The sequence below is a fragment of the Perognathus longimembris genome, chromosome 8 (genome assembly GCF_023159225.1).
Source record: "Perognathus longimembris pacificus isolate PPM17 chromosome 8, ASM2315922v1, whole genome shotgun sequence".
In the NCBI taxonomy this organism is placed as follows: Eukaryota; Metazoa; Chordata; class Mammalia; order Rodentia; family Heteromyidae; genus Perognathus; species Perognathus longimembris.
The window spans coordinates 53,193,715-53,202,510 of NC_063168.1; the positions used below are offsets into that span (position 1 = coordinate 53,193,715).

Consider the following 8,796-nt stretch of genomic DNA (forward strand, 5'->3'; position numbering starts at 1 on the left):
TCTCACATGTTTATGTCCCCAGCCCTATGCACAGTGTTTATGAATGCTAAACATAGCAGGAATGGGAGAGGTGATTGATGATTACAAGACAGAGAAGGGGGCAGAGAAGGAAGAAATATGAAAGGAGAAGTAAGAGAAGACAGAAGAGAGAGAGGAAGGGGTAAGAGGAAGACAAGACAAAGAGAAGAAAGAGGAGGGAGAAAAGCTACAGGTAGATAAATAAGAGGAGGCAGAGGAGGAGGAGAGAAAAAAGAGGATGGAGAACAGGAGAAGGAAGAGGAAGGAAAAGAGATAGAGGAGGAGAAAGAAGAGAAGGAGAAGGAAGAGAAGACCAGAAGAAAAGAGAGAAAGGAAGAATAGGAGAAAGAGGAGGGGATAGAAATAGAAAGTTGAAGGAGGAGAAGAGGAAGAAAAGGAAGAGGAGGAGGAGAAGGAAAAGGACAACCTATGTGCTTCATGGGTCAGAGTCACAAAAGTCTGCCTAGAGGGGAGAGGAGGCCCTGTCCTCCTGTCACTAGCTTGGTGTTTTCAGGAGTACCAGAGCTCCCCACCCATCCCTAGCATGCAGTATTAAGAGTTAAGATTAGACCACGGGTATCACTTTGGCTGCACATATACTAAAATTGGAACAATATAGGGAAGATTAGCATGGCCCTGCACAAGGATGACATGCAAATTCGCGAAGAATTCCCTATCTTTTTTGTCACTGTATTTGGTTTGGTGCCCTGGGTGTTGTATATATGTTTATCTGAATTAGGGAAGGGAAACATCAAAAATGATGAGACAAAAGACAAAGGGTGAACAATGCAACAGACAATATGTTACAAGACAACATTGTAAATTAACCGTACAACTTGGGGGAGCAGGGAATTGGTGAGGAGGAAGGTGGGATAGAAATGAGGGAGGAGGTAACAAGTTTGACAAGAAATGTACTCACTGCCTTATGTATGCAACTGTAACCCCTCTGTACCACCACCTTAACAATAAAATTAAATTTGTTTTAAAAGAGTGGATCACAGAGTTCTAGACTGGAAAAGACAAACCGTACCCATTTTTCACCTTCTGTATGGCCTCTGGCCCCCAGGCTCCCTTTTGGGAAAGAACCTTGAAGACCCCATTGGTGCCATGTTTGGATTCTCCACATTGCCACATTACCAAGCATGGGCAGCTCTGCCTCTCCAACTTATCAACCACGGGGAGGTCGGGGGGAGGCAGGGCAGATCTGGTACTCAGAGGGCAACTAGGATGACGCTCACCACACCCATTGTAGGAAAAGAACACCATGACAAGCCTAGGACTAGTGGCTCAAGCTTGTAATTTCTGCTACTCAGTAGGCTAAGACCTGAAGATAGCTGTTTGAAGCCATTGATAAGACAAAGCTAGGATAATGATACTCTTATCTCTAATTAACCAGCAAAAATCCAGACATGGAGGAAGTGTGGCCTTCAGTGTGAAAGCCAAGCAAGAGTGTGAAGCACTGAGTTCAAGTCCCAGTACTAGAACACTACCACCAACGAAAAGAATGTCAGTTTAGTACAAAGCTCAGTCCATCAAAAGATGTCTGGCTCTCTAGCACAACAGATGCCTTTGATGAAGAAAATGGCCCATCTTGTATGAAAATATAGAGATCCTACTTTAGATACATTTTCCTGCCTTAAAAAAAAAAGCAGAAGAAAATGTTTGTTCTTTTGGCACAAGCAAAAGTCAGACTGCTTTTTGAAAGCCTTATTTTAAGGGTTCATTATCTTGCAGGCTGCTAACTATACACTCTGCCCCACACTCCATAAAAGCTTCATATAACTGTCTCTGAAATTAACAGCCACCTCTTGTGCTTTTCAAGTTATTAAAGAGGTTGGCATGCTGGAGAGACTGTAAACTTTCTATACCGGTGATTAGTCAGCGAGACCACATCCCACCTAACCCCCTAGAGCTTGCCTAACAAAAAGTTCCTTGTGACCCAAGCACCAACATTTCTTTCTTGTCTGTTCATTCTAATTCCACTCTATGCTCCTGAGCAAACCCCTTTAATCCTGTCAACTCATGTTATTTATTGGAGCCTGTCAACAGGGCTGAAGTGGAGGCTGATGTTATGTAGGAAGTTTTGAGACTCATGAAAATACTTTAAACAATCACTTATTGTGATCATCAAAAGCCCAATCTGGGGTAGAGTTGCCTGGACCATTTAGACCCTAGATCACTTTATTTATTTAGTATTTAAAGTTTCAGGTTAGAATGGCTTCCCTTGCTATAAAAAAAATGTTAGACCTGAGGGAGCCAGGGCCTGGTTAAGGTTTCTGGAGAGCTGAGGTCAAAGATCTGAAAGGAAATGGATTAAAAGTGTGTGGTGGGGTGGGGTGGAATGGGGTGGGGTATGGGAGCCATGGAGCACCTCTGACTCTCACAGATGAACTGAAGAGGTTGGAAGTCACCCTGCAGTAGTCAGAGAACTTTTGTCCTAAAGGGGACTGGGATTCCCTTAGAGAGTGACAGTGAGAGTAGTTATTTCTAGCAATCTAGGGAGTCCCTGCTATGCCCCTTTGGTTCCTTGGCCATTGGTACAACAATTGGAAAATTCCTATGAAGAAGGCATTAGTAGATGATGGCAGAGCCTCTGCATCATTAGACAAAGAGCCCATTTAACAGATACTGCAATGGAGTGGCAGATGCCAGGCAGGTCACATGAATTGCATCTCACTCTTCTCCATGCTCTGCTGCCCCTCTACAAAGACCACTGACCTTTGGCTGTGTGCTGTTTGGAACTCAGCCTGGACAGCCCTGGCTTAGATGTGAACTCCTGTTCTAAATTCCTCCAACTCTACCAAGGTAGATGCGTTCAAGCAAGAATGGAAGATTTCACTACCCTGAAGCTTAATGGACAGATTGTTCCACCCCCAGCCTCAGCCATTGCCTGGAACCAGATGGAAAGCAATGCTACTTGCCTACCTTAGGGATCTGAGAGGAAATGGTACCCTGAAACACAGGGTCTCCTTTCTGTCCTTTGGCTGCAAGCAGAGCTGATCTAGCCTGTCTCCAAGGGGTCTGAGCCTCCAGACTGATGGGTCAAACTGGGAAAGAGCAGGCCACTGGGCTTGTTCTCCTAAAGCAGGCTGAGTTCCTGGGCGAGCAAACCCCTGAAGCCGCCTGCTTCTGTCCTCACATGCAAGTCTACCAGAGGAGGGCTCACCTGGCTGCAAGGGCTGCTTGTTGACTCCAGGAGTCTCATCCTTTCCTGCAGGACAAGCCAAACACGATAAATCTTACCCATTGATGACTGAAGTTCAAGGTGAAGTTCATGCCAAGGCAATAAGTCTTCTTCCTGCTACTCCCTCTCACATATTCAGCAATCCAGACGAACACAATGACTCACGGCTATTTAGACAAATCCTCTTCTCCTCCTCCTTTGTGCATTGCTCCTGTTTTTCCCTCCCTAGCCTGTCTGCTACACTCCAACATACACTTCAAGGCCTAGGTCAAGTACCACCTCTCCTGATCTCTCCATCAAGGCAGGATAATCACTCTTTTGGGGAACTGCCAGGGCATATTTCATATAATATATATATGTATACATATATATTTGATATATATAATCTAACTTTTTCTTAAATTTGTGTGTTACCTTTTCTATTGTGAGCTCATACAGACCTGAGTACTCGGCATATTTCAACATTCTGCTTTGTACATAGTAGGGACCTAGTAAGTGTTTCTGGAATGGAAGTGAATTCTGGGCTGACAGTCATCATAAAGCATCATGCCCTTCTCTAGCTGTGGATGGATAATCCTTGGCTCCTCTTCATTTCTGCTGCCACCAGGCTTTGACAGATGGCTAGGCATCTTGGGCCTTGACTTCTTTGAATTACGGTTTCTATGTGGGCCTGAAAAGAACTCAGGATGGTAATGCATGTGGGAATCTTGAGATATTTATAATAAGGAAGAAAAATAAAAGAAATTTAGTCCACTGAGAACAAAATTTTGTGTACACATGGCCCACATTTCTAGCAAATGGGTGGATACATTATCTGAGTAATATAAATTGATCATGCTTTCATAACACTATTTCTCATCCTTATGAGGTAGATCTTTTAAGTTTATACATCTTAGTCTTAAGAATGATTAAGGACAAAATCAGCAGTTTATTCAATAATAGAAAGGATGTTAGGTTTGGAGCCAGAGAGACCTGGATTGGATTTCTGGTTTCATCATCTCCTGGACAGGCAGTGTAATGCTTTGTTTTGTTGTTGTTGTTGTTGTTGTTGTTTCCAGTCCTGGGGCTTGAACTCGGTCTGAGCACTGTCTCTGGCTCCTTTTTGCTCAAGGCTACCACTCTACCACGTGAGCCACAGCGCCACTTCTGGCTTTTTCTATATATGTGTTGCTGAGGAATCGAACCCAGGGCTTCATGTATGTGAGGCAAGCACTCTACCACAAGGCCATATTCCCAGCCCAGTGTAATGGTTTCATCATCTCCTGGCCAGGCAGTATAATGGTTTTTTATGTCACTTGACTGTAGCACAAGGTCACCAGGTATTTGGTCAAACACTGTCCCGGGTGTTTCAGTGAAGATGGCTTTGGATGAAATTTGATATTTAAGTGGTGGACTAAATGAAGAAGATTATCCTCCCTAATGCAGGTGGGCCCCATCTGATCAGACAAAAGCTTGAATAGCATAGAGTAGCACTTTCTCATACAGGAAAGGATTGTCTAACCTGTGGCTAGCCAACTAAAAAAAAGATTTTTAACTCAAGCAATTGCTGATCCTGAGTTGCAAGTCTGCTGACTCACCCCACACATGGGCTTGCCTGGTAGCCTTATCGTCCGCCAATTTCTTCCTCTAACCATGCCAGCCATGTATCTACCTCCTATGGATTCTAGTTCTTGGTAGAACATGGACTCATACAAACACTCTCTTGGCAAGTTGCCTAACCTCTCTGAAAAGCAGTGTCCTCCTTTGTAAAACCAGGGCAGTAATGTCTACCGCTATGAGAATTCATTCACCTAAGCCATGTAAACTCCTAGTATGTCACTTGTCACAAAGTAGGCATGAAAAACCCATTCTTCCTTCTGTGCTACTCCTCTATTCGTCCTATAAAATATACAGATGCTCCAAGATTTCTGAAAATGGAGAAAGCCTGGTTTTCTCCATTTTTTTCCTCAGAAAAAATCAATTTACAATCCAGTGTACTTAATACAGGTAATTAGATATTTGAAATGAGGAATGTCTCAAGGAGCCAAGGCTATATGTTTATCTGAGTGAAGTAATTCTTTTAAAAAATACTATTTTGAAGTAATTTTTGTTAAGTATTAGAGCTTAACAGTGAACAAATTTAAATTTAAATTTGGGCTAAAAAGTTGAAGTGGATTACTTCTTGGCTTTTTGATGAAGTTCAAATGTACAGACCCTCTTACTGACAGGGCTGTACCATGGAAGAAGCCCCTTCCCAATTTTATCATCCCAGATTTGCCAATCCACATGGCTCGGGGGAATTTTATGTGATACCTATTCATCTACTGATCCTTTTATTCCCGAGTCCCATTTTTCATGAGTTCTTCTGCCTAAATTGTGTCCTGTGGTGTTTGTCTTTAACCTACTTGCACCAGATAGCATCTAGGAATTAGGAGGTTCTCCTTTTTTTTTTTTTCTATAACCAGAGGCTCAAAATTAAGAAAAACAAAGAAGCTTACACTGGCTTGGCCTTGGGTATTTCCAGTAGCTGGAAATTCTCACTGCTGGAAACCAAGTGAAATAGTCCCAATATAGTATTTTATAGGTCCTGTGTAGCAGAGGCTGAATTAGCCCAAAAAGACCAGAGTGGTGGCAGGAAGCAAGCTTAAATGTCTCTCTCTCTCTCTCTCTCTCTGTGTATGTGTGTGTGTGTGTGTGTGTGTGTGTGTGTGTGTGTGTATGTGTGTGTGTGTTTCCATTACTGATGATGAGAGGTTCCTGCCATCCTCACATCCTCAACTCACCTGAAGGGTTTCAGACAAAAGAGATTTCAATTCACTACTCAGGCACCTACCAGTGAATATGCCCATCCAAAAAGCTGACACCCGGTTTCTGAAAATGACCGCTGTGGGTAAACCATAAAAAAGGGGACTTTGTTTTGACTAGGACCTGAGGATCCCTTAAACACAGAATGTTCTTAATATGGCTTTGACCATTGTTAGCAAAAGTGGATTTAACACATAGCCATGAACCCAGCAGCTGTGTCTTTGTCATGGAGGTTGACCCATCCCACTGATGAACAGGCATCTCATGTCATTACTCTGAGCATTTGCCACACCGCAGAATAAACTCAAGATCTTCCCTATTGGGGACACTGATGTACTACAGGAGACTGGGTTAGGCCTGAACAAGAAGAGTGGCAGTATACAATACTTCCCAACTGCCAATTCCCTCTCCTTGACCTACCCTTTGTGGGAAGCCAGGAATGCTAAATATTTCTTGTAGCTCTGCCTAGGCTTCTACTTTATTGACACTCCCACTGCTTCCCAGTCCCAGCCCTGTCCCTTCTTCTCACAGCCCAGACTGTTCCCCAGAGCTGAGGAACAACTGGATTTTGTTGTTGTTGTTTAAGATGATACATCCAAGGTATTTAAAACAAAACCACAAATGTAAAATGATGTTTGCTGGACAGTGAGCTCTGTTCTAGCAAAGATAACAGGTAATTCTCACATAATAGACTTCCTTCAGATTTATAAGCAATATCAAAAGTTTCTAGGCTGGAGATAAAGTAGCTTTAAAAAAGAATAGGACAGCACTAGTTGAGCACAGGCATAATGAAAAAAGAGGGAGAAGATGGGTGGATAATATTTTTAGAAAATCCCATTGGCCATTTTGTATGTTTGTTTTCTGAAGGGTAAAATTAAGCCCTTCCAGGTCATTTTTGATGTTGTTTCTTTTCTAATTCTAGAATCTCCTCTAACCACACTGGAAAGGCAAGTAGGCATGACTTTCTGGAGTTGTTGCTACACATGTATGAGGACATTTTCTTCAACAAGACTGTTTTGCCCTGGAATACACTCTCAAAATCATTTCCAGGCAGTGTAACCTTGGAGGTGGAGCCTTAAGGAAGCTATAAATGTCTCAAGTACACAGTAATTGCAAGGCTACTAAAGAGAAAATGGAGACATCTGAACAGGTCTCCTTCCACTAGCTTGGCCTGGGCTCCCTGGCTACTGGGGCAGGCTTCATGTAGCCTGTTTGGCTTGGTATGATTCATAATGGGGCCCTAGTATCTAGTTTAGGCAATAGATCATATGGTCATTTGCTTTTCTGCAAACATTCTATTTCTGATGGCCATTTCTAACACTGTTTACAAACAACTGTCCTTGGCTGGGGGCAGGGGGCAGGGTGGGGGAGGGGAGCTAGATGGGGTTTGGACATCTGAACACATCATCATAGAGGTCATAGCAATGTTCATTCCTCGAGGCTGGTTCTCGGCTTGTCATATGCTGCTTGCTGCACACTGCAGATGAGATTTATTTTAAATCTTAGCCTCCAACATCAGACACTTGGCTTCAGACTTGAAGAGACTGGTGGTCTCTTCTGGTCTGGCTCAAGACCAACATTCATCAACCATTCTCCATCCGAAGCTGCAGAGTAGATGGGGCCCTTGTTAGAGTGAAGCAGAACTCCTTTAGTCCCACTTCCTCCTTCACTGGGATGGGTAAGATGCACCCAGGAAGAAAGAAAAACACTGCCAACCACACCTTTACCCGCAAATGTCACAAGTATGTCTGAGTTGCCCAGTCCTCTAAATCATTTGCATTTCTGTGTGAGTGTACAGGCTATGAGAGAAAGTTTGAAGATTAGGAGAGAGGAGCAGAGAAAAAAAAAAACTTGATTCATGGCTGTATTCTGTAGACTATGGACTCAAAACTTTTGAGTATGTGAATAATTACATAAATGGGGAAACTTTTGTCTACTCTTTCTCTTCGTCTCTGTCTCTGTGTGTGTATGTGTGTCTCTCACCAGTATCTCCTTCTGTAAGCCTGGCTTGCCTCTACCTTATTATCAGCCTGACTTGGCCTCCAAAGTGTTAGGATTCTGGCTGTGTACAACCCACCTAGCTTTCTCCACTTTTTTTTTTTTTTTTTTTTTTTTTTTTTGCCAGTCTTGGGGCTTGAACTCAGAGCCTGAGCACAGTCCCTGGCTTCTTTTTTGTTCAAGGCTGGCACTCTACCACTTGAGCCACAGCGCCACTTCTGGCTTTTCCTGTTTATGTGGCACTGAGGAATCGAACCCAGGGCTTCATGCATGCTAGGCAAGCACTCTACTGCTAAGCTGCATCCCCAGCATCCTTTCTCCACTTTTAACATACTAATATTCGAGTTTTGCTGATCTTTAACAAAAATTCATAGTAACATAAGTGCTTATTTTCAAGCATTTTTCCTGAAAATAAAACCTTTTGGTGTTTAACTCAAAATATGTCTCTGTATTTTGTGATCTTTTGAGAACCCCTCTTAGTAGAGACTGTGGGCTAATCCAAACAAAGCCTGGACAAAAGGGGAAAAGTTGAAATAAAACTCAAATAGGAAACACACTTCGGTGAGCTCGACAAACAGAAACTCACCTTTTGGCAGTTAAGGAGAAGAGAATGGTTGTTCCTGGAACAGTTTTTTTAAACAGCAGCTTTTCCTGTCTTCTTTGCTAGGAGTCTTAGCATCCTTAGCATGGCTTATCTCCTGTGTTCAAAGAATGCTTCCTTGGAATTGCTGTGGAATTCCAGACCCAAGGCTGTTTACAGAACAAGCTGGTGCTGATGGCTGGCCTCCTCCCGCCTGTCCACTCCTCCCCTT

The 8,796-nt window shown here is 43.1% G+C and overlaps 1 non-coding gene across 1 annotated transcript; it reads left to right on the forward strand.

The window, feature by feature from the left end:
- Positions 1 to 592: 592 nt before the first annotated feature.
- On the forward strand, positions 593 to 699 carry LOC125356993. Its single transcript, XR_007212026.1, has one exon. It is a non-coding gene; the product is annotated as a U6 spliceosomal RNA (small nuclear RNA).
- The last annotated feature ends 8,097 nt before the right edge of the window (positions 700 to 8,796 follow it).